General features: G+C 40.3%; 1 long non-coding RNA gene across 1 annotated transcript; it reads left to right on the forward strand.

The window, feature by feature from the left end:
• The first annotated feature begins 232 nt into the window (after nt 1–232).
• On the forward strand, nt 233–17703 carry LOC121233282. The gene is made up of 3 exons (XR_005932310.1): nt 233–475; nt 12213–12216; nt 17693–17703. It is a non-coding gene; the product is annotated as an uncharacterized LOC121233282 (long non-coding RNA).
• The last annotated feature ends 3053 nt before the right edge of the window (nt 17704–20756 follow it).

Consider the following 20756-nt stretch of genomic DNA (forward strand, 5'->3'; position numbering starts at 1 on the left):
CCTATAGTAGGGGACAACCAACACGGTAGTGTGTGAATTTGCTCCAGAGTCTAGTCAGAGCCATTATATCCCAAATTTTGTTAACATTATATATCCTTTCCATAGGCCAAAGGTTGAAAACATTTCTGTCAAGAAAGTGCTTTCCAAAGTGTGGAACCCATGTGCTTTTGCCCTGGTTTCAGCTGGAATAAAGTTAATTTTCTTCCTAGTAGCTGGTATAGTGCTGTGTTTTGGATTTAGGATGAGAAGAATGTTGATAACACCCCGATGTTTTCAGTTGTTGCCAAGTAATGTTTAAACTAAGTTGAGGACTTTTCATCTTCTCATACTGCCCTGCCAGCAGAGGCTGGGAGTGCACAAGAAGCTGGGAGGGGACACAACAAGGACAGATGGCCCAAACGAGCCAAAGGGGTATTCCATACCATATTATGTCATGCCCACTATATAAACTGGGTGGAGTTCGCCGGGGGGCACTGTGGCTTGGGGATTGGCTGGGCATCGGTCAACGGGTGTGAGCAATTGTATTGTGCACCACTTGTTTTGTATGTCCTGTTATTATTACTATTATTATTATTATTTTGCCTTCCTTTTCTGTCCTATTAAACTGTTTTTATCTCAACCCATGAGTTTTTTTTTTTTCTGATTCTCTTCCCCATCCCACTGGTGGGGGCAAAGCGAGAGAGTGTCTGTGTGGGGCTTAATTGCCAGCTGGAGTTAAACCATGACAGGTTTGCAACACGTTGCATGTGTGTCAGAGAAAGGAAAAGACCGCAGGAGATCTGCGTGAGTCCTTGTGGCTTGCCCTTCAGTCTGGCTTGCCCTTTCACAGGTAGCTGTCACACTAAAAAGCTTACATGGAAAACTCACAGGACAGCAGAGCTGAACAGAATCGCAGCCAATGGCTCAACAGCAAAAGTTTTCCACTCCTGTACAGCTATTTTAAAAAGGGACAGGGTTTCAGAAGCTTTCAGGAAAAAAGCACACTTAGATGCTGCCCAATTTAAAATCTGGCCTTGTGCATGCTGACTTGAGTAGCAAGTTTGGAAAGTGCCATCAAGGAGGTTGTGCTATAAATTCAGGTTTAAACCCATATCAGGTAGAATACAGTCTTGAATCTGTCTCCCTGGACGGCTGTGCTATGAGTCATAGTCCATCCTCCTCTCTTTCCTTTTTACACCTGGATACTTGCAGACTGGTGGTTAGACCACTTGGAGGTGGAAAACTGGTTCAAATCCTACCAGGTAGGGTGATGCCTAAACCAGGAAGCTCCCGGGGCTAACCAGACATGTAAGCTTACAGCAGTGCATGACTCAGGAGGATGACTTTTTTCTAAAGTTCGATGAATGCTGTCTTATACCTTCTTACCTTTTTATTGCAGGCAGCTCCAAAGATATACTTTAAATGCATTAAAAATATTAGATTACATTATACATATATATTAAACATAAACCTTTGAGAGTGGTCAAACACTGGTACTGGTACAGGTTGCTCAGAGAGGCTGTGGAGTCTCCATCCTTGGCAAAATTCAAAACCCAACTGGACACAGTCCCAGGCAAGCTACTCTAGCTGACCGTGCTTGAGCAGGGGGTTTGAACAAGGCAACCTCCAGATATGCCTTCCAACCACAAGAATTCTGTGATTCTATGGGAAAAAAAAAAAAAAAGAGGGGGGGGAAGGAAAGAAAGTTTTTTTACATTTACATGTGAGCAAAAAGTCCTAGAGAAAAATGAAATTACTTTGGATCAGATTGATGAAACGTATTTATTATTTTAGCCATGGAACTGCAAATTCAGTTATGGTCTTAATTCCAGCTACTGAACCCTCCTAAATTCTGGTCTTGTTTTCACTCTGTCGAGGTACAGCAGCATTGATGGATGTGTATGGCACCAGTGTGACTGGGATGTGAAATCATGTGCTTTCCCCTCACATGAAGAGGCATTTCAGCAATGATTAATCATATATTTTCTCCTTTGGCAACTATTCACAGAGGTTTTCATTTGCAATGCGCAATTTCTTTTTCTTTTTATTGTCATCATGTTGAAGTCCCTAATAACTGACATTTAGTGAGGGAACTAGGTGCAGATTTATCTGAGATGTGTAGGAGATGGGATAATTCCATGTATTATGAACCTAACTTCAAGAAAACTCAGAAATAAGTCTTCCAGCTGAGATTTATTGAAGTTTCTTAAAGTCCTGAATTGTTTTCCCTTGAAGCATTTAGTTCAGTAGATCTTTATCAATCTATACCTGTACATACATGAAGATCCATACGCAAGGACACATGTTTACAACAAATTGCTTAGGCTCTCCACATCTGATGTTGTTTCTGCATATTCATGAGTACACCTAAAGGCTGAAATATCTTTTCTGTGTGACAGATTTTGCCCTAATAATTTGTACAGTATATCATTCAAAAAAAGTAATGACTTTTGGACAGATGTTCCTGAAACAAACCTTCATGGTTCCCTGAATTGTTCTTGGTGTATTTAATTACAACAGATGCTATTTTATTTTGGTGAAGCAACTGATAAAATCTTAGAGGATCTTTCATGAGAAGTATCTATGAGAAGATTGGAAATCCCACAAACTACTCCATTTTCTTATTTCTATTGATCATTGCCATGTTTCTTAATGCCCAATCCTCCAGAGCCTGGAAAAATCATAATATTAGGTAAAATTACTAAATAAGCATTAGGAATAGACAGCAAGCTGAATGTTGAAATACAGGCTTCTATCATCAAAAATATATCCCCATGTCTTTCTTATTTAGGATTATGATTTACTTATGGCAAAAACCTTTAGAAGAGGTGGATGAAGTTTCTTATCCTGATTTGGATAAATTAGGCAAATTCACTGTTCGTTTTCTCTTTTAATTTGGTACACAATCTATTTAAACCTGTTGCAGTGGAGCAGCATGTATGTTTCCAAGCAGGAAGAAATCTCAGTTCCTTCATTATTGTTTTACAAATTTGCCACATATATCATTTGTTGCATCAGGACTTTTCTCTCATAAAGAGAGCTTCATAAACCAAAGTAGAAATTATTGGCCATCAAAATGAATTTAAGTATTTACAATTAATTATACCTCATTTTTCCCAGGGCATCCAAAGCACAGCAAGCTCTATACTGTCATTGCCAATCATCTCTAAAACACAAGATGTCAACCATACATATTTAATTAAACAGCGTATTCCGTTAAACCAATGAAATTACATTGTTATTATCAATATCATTTATTCCACTAGTCCGCAGAATGAAAAGTACATATTCCTACTTGGTATTTTATTGACGGCAGTGGGAAGAGACACTACATGTTTCCTCATAGCTTTCCCTCCTCCTGGTGCTCTTTCCACAGTCCAGTTTGTTCCTTGTCTACCATCTTTCTTGGTGTGAACTCCAAAGTCAGCAAACAGGCTGCAGCAAAACATGGAAGATGAAGTAGTGTTTTAGATGCAGCTCAGCGTACGGCTACCTCTGGACAGTATGTACTTACTGCCTCTGCATATGTCATCCAGGGGTTAATTGTCAACCGTTTGTGCAGGGGAACCAAATGTTCAGTTCAAGCAGTTAAACCTAGCTGTCAAAGACTGGTTCTCATCTTTCTCCTAAGCTTTGTTTCATATTCTGAACTTCCAAATAAAAAGATTTTGGCTCTTAAAAAGATCATTACTAAGGTCTTAAAATAATTTTTTAAAATGAAATCTTGCATGCCCTTTATTCATTAGACATCTGTAACAATGAGTGCACATTTACAGTGGCCACAGCTTAGTAAAGCTGATCAGGCAAGTATGTACTTAACTTTCTGCTGGTGTCCAAATCAGTGCAATGTAAAATGTACCTGATTTAAAATAGGCTGTGTGTTGGGCTTTGCTCCACTTTTGATGCCCAGTGTCCTGGTTTTGGCTGGGATAGAGTTAATTTTCATCTTAGTAGCTGGTACAGTGTGTTTTGGATGTAGTGTGAGAATAATGTTGATAACGCTGATGTTTTAGTTGTTGCTAAGTAGCACTTATCCTAAGTTAAGGATTTTTCAGCTTCCCATGATCTGCCAGCAAGCAGGTGCATGAGAAGCTGGGAGGGAGCACAGCCAGGACAGCTGACCTGAACTAGCCAAAGGGATATTCCATACCATAGAACGTCATGCTCAGTATATAAACTGGGGGGAGTTGGCCGGGAGGGGTGGATTGCTGCTCAGGCATCAGTCAGCGGGCGGTAAGCAATTGCATTGTGCATCACTTGTCTTTTCTTGGGATTTATTTCTCTCTCTCTTTTTTTTTTAATATATTCCTTTTCATTACTATTATTATTATTATTAATAATATTAATATTATTTTATTCTATTTTACTTTAGTTATTAAACCATTCTTATCTCAACCCATGAGTTTTCTTTTTTGTGATTCTACTCCCCATCCTACTGGGAGCACGGATGAGTGAGTGAGCAGCTGCGTGGTGCTTAGTTGCTGGCTGGAGTTAAACCACAACACCCAGACACAGGGCTAGATACAGCCATAATGTCAACAGTCAATGTTGACCATGGTGAGAACTTCCCTGTGTGAGACTTTTCCAGTGTTCATGTCATATAAAGTGGTGCTAGAAGAATAAGGAGGATGAGGAAAACTTCCCCCCTTGGATTCCTCCTTTCCCTGGGATAGCACTTCCAAAAAAGCAATGCTCCAGAATTTTTCAGATCAAAATGCTCTTTGATCTGAAAAAGTCAGTTGCAGGATTTGTCATATTCAAAGAAAGAATATAATAAAATTATTTTTAAAACCCTGATATATACATTTCCTTTCATTCCAATTCATCCCAACGTGTTTTGCAAATTCGAATAGCCTGACATTTATATTAAACTTAAGAGGTCATTAGATCCAGTTCTGCTGAGCGAGACATCAGAGTTTAGAGTCCCACTGATCATTTCTGTCTCTCAAGAACAGGCTCTGGATGAATTAGCACCACTCTTAATCATAATAATACATCTATGTCTTGGTTCTGAGATTCTTGAGATGTTTTCCAGAAACTGCAAACTGGTATGATACTAGCCAAAAAAACATTAAAGCGTAGATCTTAAGTCTCCAGTGAATCCTTCAGAAACTGAATAGCTCTCATAGCATAATATTTCTGACAGGAAATATACACTTGAGAAGTTTTAAGCCTGAAATGTCACATACACAACGGAGCTTAAGCCTGAGAATAGCCTCCCCTGTTTCCACGATCATAACGCTAGTATTATAATTAAGAGGATAAAATGCCACTTCCTTGCTTCCCATACCCCTCTCCAAATGAAATGTGAGTCACTCATGAATTTCATCTAAGCCTAATGGAACAATTTCAGCCTTTCCTGGACAACCCTCCTGCCCAATTCCCTCACACACACACACACACACACACACACACACACGTTATTTCTGCTAGCTTGGATTTCATATCCGCCTCTGCCCAATCACTTGTGGCAGGCTCTAGTGGTAAAGCAAATGCTTTGCTGCTGTTTTTCCCCTTAGAATTACAGATCACTGAAGAGGTAGCTTAAAACATTTCCACTGGAGAAAAATGTGATGAAATTGTTAAAGGTTCAGCAGCCTTGAAACACTAGTAGGTTATTGGCATGAGGATTATTCCCAGACATGATCTTTCCTTTGGAACCTGCAGTCGAAGTTCGCAATATTTGTTCGCTTCATGCCTCCTCGGCGTAGCCTGTCTCTCTGGCTGATTTTCTTCCTTTCTTTATCTGAAGCTGGCATTTTTTCCACTCTCAATAATTAAGCTGTCTCGATGTTAGAGACATGCCTATTTTATCACATGTATGTCTCGTACACAGTTGAAAAAGGAGATCTCCAAGGGAGAAGAAGGCTGGCGTCTCTGCTGTTGAAACGGTTTCAATCTGGCCTGAATGCTTTGCCTGCAGTGCTGCAACCCACAAGGGGGTCTTAACCTCTGAAACCTGCTGACTCAAGAGTAATTGGCCAGCATGATGCCACTGTGACCATCAAGTGGAACAAATAAAATTACCCACCATTTCAGTGCCGTGATTGTCCTCTCCCACTGCGTGATTCCATGAATCCCCCGGAGGACTGACCTGCTTATAATAAACAAATTGTTTTCTGGGCTCCTTTTCCATTGCCTGTAGGGGAGTTGCAAGAAGACAGAACCAAGCTGTGTTAACTATATTTAGTGGTCTTTTTTTTTTTTTCCTTAAATTGCCTCAGATGGTGCAGATGACTAGATACAGTATGATCTTTTAAAATTATATCCTCAAGAAGCAAACAATTAGAGAGAACAGCATCTCTACAAGGAAACTCAAGTTTACACAGCAATAGAAAGTTATAAATTTAAAGATTTCAAGAGAATTACACATATCTAAGTTGGATGACTTAATTCCTTTTCCTGAGCAAGACAGCTTAAAAACAGGGATTCTTTTACTCTGTACACAATTTTGTAATTTGTTTGCATAAAAGCAAGCTGTTTACACTACGAGACGTGGCTATATAAAGGTCGTTGCCAAAACTTACTATCTCCTGTAACTGTTAAACCAGAATATCTCCCATGATGGCAGTGGGTTTATTCAGATACACACCAGTGTAACCAAGAGCTAAATTTGGCTTTTCACCCCTGTCTAAAAGAAGCTCACTAAAGATCAGAGGGGGCGAGCTGGGGGGAGGGTGGGGTAGAGGGGAAGGAGTTAGTTCTTGATCGCTTAGTTTTCCTTCTTTATGACCAGATAACAGCACCCCCAATATCTGGATTCATGCAGAGGAGATAATATGGCCTGGTAAACACATCAGCAGGACAAGTACTGTGAAACTTTATTTTAGTGTTTTCAGTAACTGCCTGAGCTGATAATGGCCCTAATGTAGCCACAATTGACTGCAGAACTGCAGATTTAGTCCCAGTCCCATAAAGTTTTGTACTAACACTGTGTGAAATTGCAGTTGTTTTGAGTTTTCAGTCTTCATTTGAGTAAGAACAAAACTTGGGGGATGAAGATGTATGTGAACTGGTTTTTAGGAAAGCAGGTAGAGGAGCCCAATGACTTTTGCAGAATCAAACCACAATAAAGAATAAATTGACGAGACTGAGAAGTACAGTGAGCTACCTTGCTGTGATGAACAATTACCGTCTTAAACAACTGCTGATGCATTTCTGAAAACACAGTTTGCTGTTTGTTGCCAGCTATTTCGTTTAGACCCAATTCACTTAAATCACATGCTTAAATGTAGGCAGACTATTAAGCACATTGTTAAAACAAGGTCTTGAAAAACCAAGGAAAACTAATACTTTATTTTACCTGTAGTTTTTTTCAGTTGCTATGTGTGATTACTTTATCTCACTGCTAGATCCACTTCACTTAGCTTGTTAAGGTATTTTGAGGTATATTTTACACACATTTTCAGGGTTTTTTTCTGTTTTGAAACCAGTGCAGTAAGAGTATTTAAAGAAACAGCAAGTCTGCTGATCTGGTTCTTTCTATCCAAAGTAATCTCTCAGCCTGAACAGACCATTTAATCTGGAACAGTTCTTGTAAATTAGAAAGAGTCTGACCCCTGTTTCAAATTTAGCATGCATCCTTCTGTTCATTTTATTTCCCAGCAGATAAGGGGTATCACAAACTTACAATGCTTCTATCATACACAAGTCTTCTCCTTATTTACATATAGCTTCTTTCTCCCTAGCTCCCCTTTCACTGCTGCAAATCTTTGTATGTCAAGCAAGAGGTAGAATAAGAATGGAGAAACTTGTATTTAGGACCCTAATGCTATCAAGATGGAAAGGACATAACAGTTGTGTTTTTTACCAATCTGCTTCTCTCATTTATGTTCTGTTACCTTACTTCTCCTGGCTGTTCCAGATCCTTCTCTCAAGTGGTTTACAGTCACAGCTTTAAAGCACATTTCTCTACATCTCTGCTCTAAGGGAATGACAAGCATTGACTGGTGGATCTCCTTGTCTCATACATGAAGCATCCTTCTCAGTCAGCCTGTATAACAGATAATAAAATAAATCATGGGATACAAGAATTCCTTTTTATTAAAAAAACCACAGAAAACTGGTCTTCATCATTGTGAGGCATTTGATTCACAGGATTCAAGACCTCAGTGTTAGTATCCACCTGAGTATCACAACCAAAATTCTTTGGTGCCCAGGCATCTGTAATTTATCATATTATGGTGCAATCTATCAGCCTAAGCCCCTATATGTGAAAAATTTTCCAAATATTTTCATAGCCAGTAGGCAAATCATGCATTCGCCATAACATACACCCAATATGTAGATCATATGTTACACACACAGGTCTTTTGTCATTCACTGAGCTTCTTTAGCTCTCTGGTCCAGAGGGTTTGAAGGGCTGTCACCTATCCCAGAAGGCACACACCCTTCTGATAGCATAGCATACAATTGCATATAGAAATATAATGCATACAAATGCACTAACACCTCTTCCCCACCCAGCCCTGGGTGAAACTGGAAGCTGGTCATCAAAGCAGAGCAGAGAAGATCCATTTCCTTTGTTCAGAGGCCTTTGGTGGTGGCAGTGTTTGGGGAGCGGTACCTAGTTAAGTATCCTTAACAGGGGGCATTTTTCCTGTTTTCCTAGTTTTCTCGTGAAGTTGGTTGTATTAGTTCAGTCTTTCAATGAGCTTTGCTGATCCCAAGACCATTTGGCCAGTCTTAAGTAAGCTCCTCGGCAAGGAGTTGCTTGAGCAGCAACAGCAGAAGGACACTGGCTCCCGCCACACCGAGCTCCCAGGCAGGCTGCCGGGAGCGCTCAGCTTGGACAGAGACAGGTTTGTTGAAATCTGGGAGAGAAGACATTTGCACAGTTGGTTTTAATGCCTTAGTAACTATGGAAGGCTGTAGGCTTTACTAGCAAGAGAGAGAAAACAGATCACAAACATGAAGAATAATCTCTGGCAGATAACTACTTCTCTGCGAAACATAATCCTCAAATACTCTGGCAAGAAGATAGATCATTATACCATAATGACAAGCATTAGTCGCAGGTCTCGGTTTTTCAAAGAAACTAGGTTTAAAAATAGACTTCCTAAACCTTAAGGCCTGGAACTTTGTGCAGACATTAAGATTTGTCTGCAGCTCCTCACTTTACTCCTACATTTTCCCATCTGCAAACAACTGCAGCAAATGACTGCATAAGACAGACCTGGACTTTACAGTACTCAGTGAAGCAATATGTCACCTCTGTTTATACTACTGTGATCTTATTAAAGAAGGAAATCCTGTCAGTAATAATCTCAAATTCTTTCAGTTATCATAAATTAAAACTCCCCACTTCTCTCTTGCAAAAAGATTTTTTGTTTTACTTTAATGTGCATACATGTGCCTATTTGTACAGGCCTTTTAAAGTCTTTGTTGTGTTTTTCAGTGAAATCCTAATGACAACTGACCACAGAAGTTCTCTAAATGTTAGTTAGTAGCTACAGAGACATAAACTCACAAAAGCCTTGACTAACTCTTCCTGATAAACATATCCTTGATGTAATTATTGGCTTAAGTCATAGGAAGTGTAGTTTTGTGTCTGCAGCAGTCAAATGTCATCTGGAAGTTCTGAGGATCTTTTGGTGCCCTTGCTACAGAGGTCTTGGTGAATTTGGAAAATGTAAATGTAAATTTTCTGAGCCTATGTATCCTTTTCTGTGGGACGATGATAGTATTTATACTCCCCCCACCTTTTCTAAAGAGGAATTTGCAGCCTCCAGACATGAAGATGAGCAGAGTTTATTGCAGTTCCAGGTAGAGGATGTTAGGAGACCACGATCAATATCATACGACAGGGACAAGCTTCTAATGATATTTTACATTGCAAAATGTAACAAAACATTTTCTATTTTTCATCATTTTCTGTATCTCATACTGAACTCCTGTTAGCTTTGTTAAGGTCAGTGGTGTTTGTTATATTTTTGTAAGAAAGCCAAAGCAGTAGTAATAACAAATACATTAAGTCTGCCTTATTTGACTAGTCCAGATTCTCAGAGAATTTCTTTTTTCAAACACAGTTAAGTCTCTTTCGTTAAAAATGGAAGAAGTTTATACTTTCTTTGGGGATACCACGATGCAGATTCTAAGAGAGCGAAGTTGTCAGATGATAGGGTTTTCTTGTACAGATTTCATGGTCATAAAACATAAGTGGTTTCAGAAACTGCAGCCAAACATAAGTCCTTTCGATATTTTGATCGACTCTGAATAGTTCTTATAATTCTATAGCAAATGTAAGACCAAGAGAAAGGGACTAAAAGTCATGATTAATGTGGCGACAGAATGAGGAGGTCAACTAAAGGCATTGCCATTGTCCATAGTCCTTGTCACAGCAGTGATTTGTGGGGTTAAATCCACTACAGAGGAAAGCAAAGTATAAACATTGAAAATTCCTTGCCAGTGCAACCTGGGGGAAGACAGCAATGGATTTTGATGCCAAATTGGCATGTGGGTTTGATGCTGTGTAAGGACTACAAGCCATGCAAGCACCTGGAAGCTGCTATTAGTGCACCCATTCACCTGTCTCTAGCCATGGCCAGTCTCTAAATGCTTCAAAGGAATGCAAACAAATAAACAACCTAGAGGCCAAAGTATACATCAAGGGAGAAAAGGAAGTGGGAATTCATTCCTGGCCAGTATAAATATGGTATAAAACAAATTATCAACAAACAGAATTCACACATCCCCTTGGGAATACCAATAAATTACCTACTTGCAAGCTTTTACTTTTAAATCCTGAGTTGTCTTTTCTCTAAACATGAAAAACTCTTCTTTTAGCAATGTTGTAGTCTTTTCTATTCACCACCTGTTTGGAAGGTCATTCCATGGTATTGGCCCCAAAATACTTAGAAACTTCTGAAATCCAGTCTCCAAGCTATGGCTGCGGCATTGGGCAGCAATGCAGCTTATGGCTAAAGTAAAGCCTGTAGTTAATTCATACCATTTGTCCAGCATGTTGAAACTAGAAGATGTAGGTAAGTTAAAAGCTCACAGTCCTCCCCGTGGCCTTTGGCTCCTTTGCAGCATTCATCCCCAGAACAGCTTTGAGTGCATGGGAAAGGTACTGCCAGGGGAACACAAAGACCTTGATTGAAGTGGTTATGGCCTTTTGGACCTGGATGAATTTCAACTCCTATCTTGGATAGGTTCAGAAAATAGTCCAGACATTACTCAGTTCAGCTTCAGTGCACTCTTGGGAGATATGGAAGGGAGACTGTTTTACATCTTCCACTCTGGGCAGTTGTGAAGCCACCCAAGGTGATAAGCACAAGTGTTATGTCATTGTTATGAGGGTCATTGTTATGTCCATCTCTTATCTATGCAACTTTTCTCACAGGACCTTCATTCCTCATGTGTTAGTTTTCTTGGTTTTCTTTTTTTGTTGTTTTGGTTTTTGTTCAGGTGTTTGGGGTTTTTTTGACCCAGTGATTTATCTTTGACTTGTAACTGCTTTAATGTGGAACTAGTGATAGTGTAATAGAATTTCTGTTATCACAGAGTTTTGGTGATAGCAACAATTCTTGACTAATAACACTTAAGCAAAACACTGATATACAGCTGCTGTGATTGCAAACCTGGGATAATAGAAGTGCTATAATTTTAAATATTACCATTGCAGAAATAATGATAGAATAGAGAGGCTGTTAAAGGGACAGTCTCATCACACTTTAATCACAAGGAGATTCCTGAAGTATTTCTGAATGACTAAAGAACTATAAAATATTTAACAAAAAGAATCATATTGCATAGACTTTGAAAAATATTAAATGGAAAACAAATATTCTGTCTCTATACTCAGGGTGACATAAAGTATTTCCTTCCTTGTGCAATTTTTTAACAAGACCAGGACAAAACACATTTTGACTGGAGGCTGTATTTTGGGTTGTTGGGGACTCCAGGTCCAGAAGATGCAACATTGTGTCTCAGAAAACATTCTGTAGATGCCATAAACAAAGATTAAATATGAATTAAACACAATTCTGTTCAGCCAATGAGTGATGGTGCTTTTCCTTAAGGCCACTGAGGATCTGGGAGCTACTACTTAATAGTCCCCAGTAATAGAGTACAAACCTTGCTGGGCATATAAAGAGGTAGGCCCAGCCATGAAGATCTTGAAACATCACTTTAGACATGAAATAAAGAGAGGTGTTGAGAAGTCTGACCAGTTACTCACCTGTCGCACCTGCACATCTCGCTAATTCAGCTGCAGTGTTTTGCATATTTAGGATTGTTCAGAATGGTTAATTCGTCAGTATGAAGTTCTGTATTTTCAGTCAGCTGTACTAGGGGCCTCACTGCAATGCAAACCCACTGATGGCCTTTTACTCAATGTATGAGGCCAAACAAACATGAAGATTTTAAAGGCTCACTCTGCTTATTTTAGCTGCTATAAAACATGCTTTACAGGATATAAAGTGGCTTCAGTAACTGAAATGAAAGGCTTCTCCAGATTTTGATCTATTCATTCTGGTGCACTTGTTTCAACAGATACATCCTTTCCTCTACAAGAAATGCAGCCTGATCCCTTTCACGCTCCCCGGACAATAAAGTAATAAACCAAAATAAAGCCTGATACTGCAGTGTGATGAGAGCCTTCTGAGAGTGGAAGTGGCCTCCACCTCCTTTGTCTTACAGGGCTGGGTACTTCATATAGCAGCAAGACAGATGGAGACAATGTCACTGGAGGCAATTCACACCTTTTGTCAGAGAAGGGGAAAAGACACCACTTACATTATTTTCACAAGGAGGATTTGGAAAATGCTTTCCCATAAGTTGGAAGGACCTTTAAAGCCTTACTTTCAAACACTGGTGTTCCTTACTGTGAAGGATATCTTGCAATTCACTAACAGCAATTTTCTTAGCTGGCCATTTCCGTATAAAATTTTCAGTGTAATTGCTTGACTGTGGTGGAAATCTCAGGGCAGATGTGCATCTGAGATTAATTTATTCTGTTTTGTTGCCTTAGAGCACACAGTGGTAGCATATTACCTTGCTACAGTAAAAAACATAGATATGGGAAAGTCATCTAGTCCCTCTTGCTAACGGTGCAGACTTGCCCTCTGCAGCGTGTTCCCTAGTGCTTTGTCCAATCTATTTTTAAATGGCCTAAGTGATGAGAATATCTGCAGAGGAGAGTTCACAGGCAGGCCTCTTTCCTCTAACAAAGCTTTGGATAGATAAATTGTAATAATAATTTTATTTAAGCTTTCTCTCTTTCACCCACCAAAGTCCTCAGGGTGCTAAGCAGACATCATAAACAATCTCTTGTCCCAGCTGAGCTCAGCAATGTTTCAAAGAGATCAGTAAACAAAAACGAACACTAAAACAAAAGACAGGGGAGGACAAAGTCCCTAGCAAATGTGCAGCTCAGGAACAAAAGGGTCTTACAGTAAGGATGGTTGCAGCAAACCCTCTCAGCAGAACCCATAACTGTTCAAGCTCTGGGGCCAAATTCAGGGAAGTTTAATTGTCAGTGCTTAGCAGGAGATTCAAAGCTCTTCAAGCATTCTTAGTATCTTACAAATCCAGACCTACACTGAGGGAAATTTAAAAAGACACGTATTTCTAAGTAAGGCTACTGAGGTAGCAGAAAAAAATAAAAAGATGTCATTTTGCTTTGCCTACTTGCATTAAACCCATAAAGTCAGTGTTACAATTTTAATTATATTGAAAATCTTCCTTCTGTAGCTGCTAAATCCTGATTTACTGGTAGCTGCAGTCATTTGCCCAGTAATATTAAATGTGAGGAATGGAACCAAAAGCTTCACTATCATCAAACTCAAACAAATGTCTTCAGGAAAAAGCATTAACCAAAAGCTAAGTCAAGTGCCTGTCTTTTCCATCCATGTTTATCAATGCTAAAACCCTACTGGTTGCTACTTGCACCAGAAGACTATTGCAACTTCTGTAGGGGGAAAAAAGAAGTGTTATATTTCTTTTTGACAGAACCATTAAGGAACTCTGTAATGTTTCAATCTGTGGTCACTGTTCTGTTTTGCTTGGCTTACTAAACCCTCAGCCTCAGCTGGCATTTCCTAAATTAACAGCACATTCACTCCCCACATTAAGACAGTCAGACAAATGGTTCAGCCTAAACTAAGCAGTTTGACACTCATGTGCTTCAGCAAAGCTGAACAGCATCTCATGACGCTTACATGATTGGATGATATCATAATCATATGATAAAAAGCCATTAGGCCAGAACCAAAATCTAAAACATAGGTCATTATGTTAGATGTAAAAAAGTGTACCCATTTAATAGAAAAAAAGAAACAAAAAAGAGTTCTGACACCAGGGAACATCTGGCTAATATTTACATCTCCTGTTTAATTTGGATGCTTCAGTTTAGTTTTCAAGATGGCAGTGTACAGAAACAAATTAAGCCAATCACTCTATCCACAGTTTAGAAAACCAAGATTTGTTTATAGTTTCTCATATTAATACCTCATCCACTTGGCCAAAATGCCTTGTGAAAAATATACCTCAAACACACAATTCCCCTTTAGTAACAAAGCCGTAATTCAGCATAAATCTTTGTTGATGAGATGAAAAAGGGAGTCATGTAAACTTGGAGTATTGAGATGAAGAGATAAAGTTGGGCCACAGGAAACGAAACAGGCTTCAGTGCTGTAGTGTTAAACTGAAGCCCGTAAAGAAAGTCAACAGAATTAGCATTTTGGGCCCCATCCTAAGTTCCTTTAAATGAATGGGATTTTGTCACTGACACCAGCCAAAGCACAATCACAGACATGTTCAGTGTTAACATAACATGAGCTGGATGCAAGCTTGCTGGATAAGCCATGTGCTTGGGAACCTGCAAGTTTAATTCTGTGATGAGTTTGATACAATGCTCATTTCCAAGAGCACTGAAAAACATGAAAGTAATTCAGCGATGCATATGTAGAACTTCATAAAATATTATCTCAAAGAGGAAAATTGGCCAAGTGACAATATTCTTATGTCATAGGTAATTAGGTAAGTTTCAGAGTGTTCAGGTTAATAAAAGGAGGTGCTGATTTCAAAATACTAGAGAGAATGCAAAGCCTGAAGTCAAAACTTTTAGCTGCAAACCCAGAGGGACAGGCAGGGAAATCTTTTCATCAGGCTTCCAAATTTTTGAATATACAAGGAATCTACCAGGCCAAAATCTATTCAATATTACTGAGTATTATTGGTGGATATAAATAATAATATTACCATGAGTGACTTACAGTATCTAAACCCCAGATCTAGCTAAACAGTCCCAGTGGTTTGCGCTGTTTCTAGTCTGTTGTTTCTAGAGGCAGAAGTAAAGCCCAAGCAAGCTTGCTGAATGTTTCTCATGTCTGTTTAGACTGTCATGACAAAAACACAATGTAGACTCTCCAAAATTAGTACTAAACTAGCCAGCTTCATTCTAGCAAGCAATTCACCCACAGCAGCAAGGAGCTTAAGGCTGGAAGCAAACCCAGCCGTTACTCAGAGTGCCAGCAACATAAACCTGATGTCAGGTTTGTACTGCCCAGCAAGCCTACCTCGTGGGCTGACCTCGCACAACCACAAGGAAAACTGAAGGGAACCCTGTGTGTCCGCAGTGTCTCAGTGTGTCTGCTGCTGCCTGGCTCGCTGGAGGCTGTGGCAGAGCCAGGGCAGCGGTGGGGGAGGCAACATCAGGAGAGGCAATGAGCGCAGCAAGCTGGTGCAGCAATGGCAGCAGCAAAGGATCGTGTATGTGTTGGATGAAGTAAGGGGATAGTCACCCCCTGGGACCACTTCCAATGAGCACTGTGGCTAAGATGGGACAACATTTGGCTCCCTCCACTTTCCCCACACCTCCAGTGCTATCCCAGCAGACACTACACCCTGAAGCATTCCCCATGCCCTCACGGCACACCTCTGGGAATGCAGCACATCCATTCAATTCGTGCTATAGAAACACTGCTTTTTGCTTGCAACGTAGCCCTCAACTATTTCAGATACTTTGAACTGAATAACCAAGACTGACATGATAACTATGTCTTAGGGTCACAGAGACACCCCATGGCCCCAAGGAAACCCAAGGTTGCTCTCTGAGTTATGGCTGCTCTCTGAGTTGCAGGGCTGCAAACTCCAGCTATGCATACTGGTAATAAAGCGTTCTTGGGACTGGTCTCTGGCTCTGAGGCCAACTGGCAAGGAAGAGCACCCCTATGACACTCCCACCAGAAGAAGGGCGCTGCACCCAGCTGGCCTACTGGGAACGGTCTCGGGGCCATGATGACCTCTGGACCATCTTTGCCAAATGTCTGACAGTGCTGGTGGGCACTGCTCAGAGCCTAGCACCAGCCTCACGATGCAGCACTGCAGCCAATCCACTTCTTTTTAATCCAACCATCTCATTTACTAGTAGAGCTATATACCCTGCTGGAGACAGAGCCTCCTGCTCCAAGGACAGCCGTGTCTGAGTGGACTTGGGGCCAAACGGTGGTCCATGGCTCTCTTTTATTTAGAGGGAAAAATATAGCCATGAGGGCTATACGCTATGGTGGATATGAGCATGCGGAGTCCTCACCCCTGCTCTTCCAGGGAGGCAGAAAGGAAGAGAGCCCTGTGCCTTCTGGCAGCACTGACAGGGGACTTGTTTCTTCATAAAAAATGACAGCTCTTCATATTTATTTGAAAATGGGGTCATCTGTGTGCTGTGAGCACTCACCACGCTCCCACCACTCTGAAAGTGATGGGAGCAGGCAGTGGGTGTGTAGGAGGTGGTAGGAAGGGAGGGCTGCTGTGCCTCGTGAGTGCTAGCCCAACACAATGGTGATTCTCTGCACCTCTGCAGAAAAATCCCATTTTCTCATGTAGCAGTGAGTGTGGAGAGTAGAAATATTTCTTCCTCAGTGAGCCATGAGAGAGAGGTACAAGAGTAGGTAAGCATGCTTCCTTACAGTCAGACCCGTCATTTCTTATAAATTGATTTAAACTTCCTACAGAGCCAGTGCAGGAGAGTAACAGATGAAAACAGTGTGCCAGCTTACACTTGTGAGGAACTTTTCCTCCTACCCCAACCGTCAAAAGTAATCCTTTTATGCAGTAAAACCAAATTATCTGTTTCCTAGAGCAGCTGTTTTAGTAATGTCTTGTTGATTTGCTGTTAAAAATCCTCTGGGCTTCAACATGCCTTTGCAAATTTGAGTGGCCCAAAGTGTACTCTTCCATATAAAAACCTGAGGTTCTTTCATTTTATTCTTACTTTTTTTCCCCCTCTGTCTTAGGGCATGACAGGAATGGAAAGGCAGAAATAGGAAGTTCAGGCCTATCTCTTCCAAGTTGCTCAATCTCTGCTTCCAAAAATGTTCAGGGAAAAATGGATGGGAACTTGCAGGCAGGGTATAAAGCACTCAGGGTGTTGCAGAAGTGATGCAGTCATTTAAAAGGCCAACTTAGAAAACAGTATGTTTCTTCCTTTGACATCCTCCCAAGAATGTCTGCATCAGCCAGCTTGCTTAAAGTGACAAAAGTCATTACAGATAAACACAGCGGATTGTTTATTTTGGAAAGGGACCGGGGCATAACTCCTCTGAGGTAAAGCACAGGGCGGTTCTTTCTTTACCTGCTGCGGGAGCCAGCAGAGAGGCAAGGTGCTGCATGCTTTGTGTTCAAATGACTAACAAGACCTTTGTCTAGGCTTGAACTCTCATACCTGTTTTCAGTTCCTGACATACCTCGGATCTCCCCACCGCCCGCCGAGCCTGCGCTGGAGCGCTCGGACGGATGGTGAGCCTCGGGAAACAGGATGCCACTGGGATACTCGGGGAAGACAAAGCCCCTCAGAAAGGCGAGCAGCCTCGGGCCACTCTAATTACAAGTCCCTGCACTGCTTGAAGGTACTCAGCTGACATGCCTGAACTGTGCAAAGACCTTCAAGTGAACTATTATACAAAGCTCAATGTATCACATGGTTGCGAAGCAGCTGCTAAGTCTCTCTGTAAATGAGGCACAGAGATGATAAGTCACATACTCTCATATACAGTGTGTTTAAGGAAACCCCCACCCTACGGATTTTACTGCCTTAGGCTAGGATGAAACTTGGGAGGTGAAGGGGAGGGAGAGGGATGTGGGAAAGAGTTTTATGTGAAGACGCTCTAGCTTACATTAAGGATGTGTTTACTTCTAGTAGCTTTGGCAAGTTAATCATAACATGCATTTAAGTTCTTTCAATAACATCCCCCGAAGTGGATTTTTTTAAAATGTTACTTCCCTGTTTAAACCAGCCCAAAACTGTATATCAAGACAAATCTTCCATAGGAGACACAGAAAGCAGTAGTTACTATCATTTGGTTTCTCCTTTGCTCACTTTGCTTGGATACATACAAGCCTGAAATGTATGTTCTCAACTCAGATAGGAGGAGTGTAAATGACATGAATTTGATGATTGCACAAATATGCAAAAAGACTGACATGATTAAGAACAAAAATCTGGCAAAACAGAAGACGGCAGATGATATAACCCACAGTAATAAATATGCTGCCTGTGATCATCTTAAAAATGATTGAATACTGTGGCTAAGGCTAAATGGCTGCAGAGTAGTGCCTTTAACACACCCAGGGAGGGGGTTCCTATAACTCAGTGACATTCAGTGACTGTAGTCATTTCTGAAATCCCAGATCTGTAGAAATGCAGGATTGGGAGGGACCTGAAGAAACCATCCAGCATGCTGTGCTGAGATGGGCACAGCAGTAGGAATCAGTGTGATGCTGAAATGGGAACTCAAACCCATGAGAGCTATTATTTCAGGCTCTCTGCACTGTCAGTAGGTGGCTCATCTTTTCAAGATTTCCCATCCATCCATAACTAAAAGTAAATATATACCTGCCAAATTAAAAAAAAAGTTCTTTATATCATGAATATATTGCAAACCAATAATGCAGAAACAAATTTAATTCTGTTTTGAAAAGGTCTGGAAAAAAAAATCCTGGAACTTACTTAACTGGCTTGTGTCCATTTTTGGACAAGCATCCATAATCATACACGAGCCTTCCCACACCTTCCTCAATTAATTTTCAAACATATCTTTTGAAACAAAATTTTCCCTGTGTAAAAGATGTGCATATAAAAGACATTTAAAGATCTATAAGTGATAGCACATTATATGCCAAATATATATGATTCCTTAGGCTGTGTTACAAAACCCTTTGAAGCAAGGCATAGAAACTCATAAAGAGACAGTAGTATGAAAGTATAGCAAGGACCAGGTGATCAGAGGTTACTAGGAACAGACTGCGAGAACTAGACAGCCCTAACTGGGCTTGCAAATCTCACTTTTCTCTATGGATTTGTTAGAGATGAAAGATCCATAAGACTAAGAGTGAATCTGGGGGCATGAGAATCATGGCAGGAGATTCACACCCTAGCTGTTATGAAGGGAAAGTACTTCATCATTAAAACTGAAGCCAGAGCTTTGTCTCCTTTACAGAAGGTCTTAAACCATACTTAGCTTCCTTGGGACTATCTGAATAGTCAACCATTTGCTTAGGTGATTTGATCCTGCTCTCATTCAAGGCAGATGAATCTCCTCCCTTCAACTTCAAAGAAAGCATGATGACACCTTCGCAAACTGTGTTTCAATCTGGTTAACAGAGGGTTGCAGTTAAAACATTTTCTAACAGAGATCTACAGAAAGCAGAAGTAGGTCCAAACTATGTTAAAAATTCACTTTAAAGAAAAAAAAAAAGAGGTTCGAACATCCCAAAGTGAAGTTGGACAAACAGGTTTAAAACTAGTACAGATGGCCCAATGTGCCTTTTACCCCTTATCACAGACATTTATATTATATGTCAAAATAGTGCAGAATGCAGCGATAGTCAATGTTAGAACGCTCTGTCTGGGTCATGCAGATTCAACACCAGCTGAAACAAAGTGTATTTTCTCCTGGAGTGGGTCACTGTTCTCCTCAATCATCTCACACTTTTGTTGTATTTATTTTCAGCACACAGTTTAATCTTAAAGATGCCATTTAACAAAGAATTTGTCCTGATAGTAGCAACATATGGAAGCAGCTGTTTGCGGTTCTTGTTCAAAAAATGAGTTACATCTTCCTTTAAACGAGACAGCTTTTATTTTGCTGCTAAACCTGCAGTTGAATCAGTACAAAATGATAATAAACATGTCTAGAGACGTCTCCAGCTCAAAGCAAGAGTTACTGTCCCTGAACTTTGCCGCCCTTTGGTTCTTATTTCCTAGCACAAGACATTTGCTTGATTTGGAGAATAGCTATAACATGCAAAACATGAGCTACATTTTGGCACTCATTTCTTAATTATTTTTATTATTGTCATAAAAAAAAATCTGGTGGCTGAAAATATCTTAAAAAATGTTAGTGTCTGATATGTTACACATTGTCTTAGTACATTACAGCAGAAATAAAACAGATAGATAATGCTTTGTACAGCATGTCCAAAGCATAGACTATATCTATACCGCTAAATAAATCAGGGTCAGGGAGTGAACTTGATTACTGGACTATGATCATTCATTTTGCTTATTTATTAGTACCTCTTCTGGCACAGTTTTGGCCTGTGGTCTGTACTGTCCTCTAAAACTCTCTGCACAGGCTTTGTGCATTCAAAGATCTCTGCACACCTTTGCACCAAAGCATGCAACACAAACCCACAATTTTCACACTATGAAACCCTGATTCTGATGGGCAGAAACATAGCCCTCACCTTACTGAACACACGTGAAAAAAAATACACTTAAAGTAATAGTTATATCTTAGATCCACTGGGAATCCATATGCTCAGGGGAGGCGTAG

This window comes from Aquila chrysaetos, chromosome 4 (assembly GCF_900496995.4).
Source record: "Aquila chrysaetos chrysaetos chromosome 4, bAquChr1.4, whole genome shotgun sequence".
Taxonomy (NCBI): Eukaryota; Metazoa; Chordata; class Aves; order Accipitriformes; family Accipitridae; genus Aquila; species Aquila chrysaetos.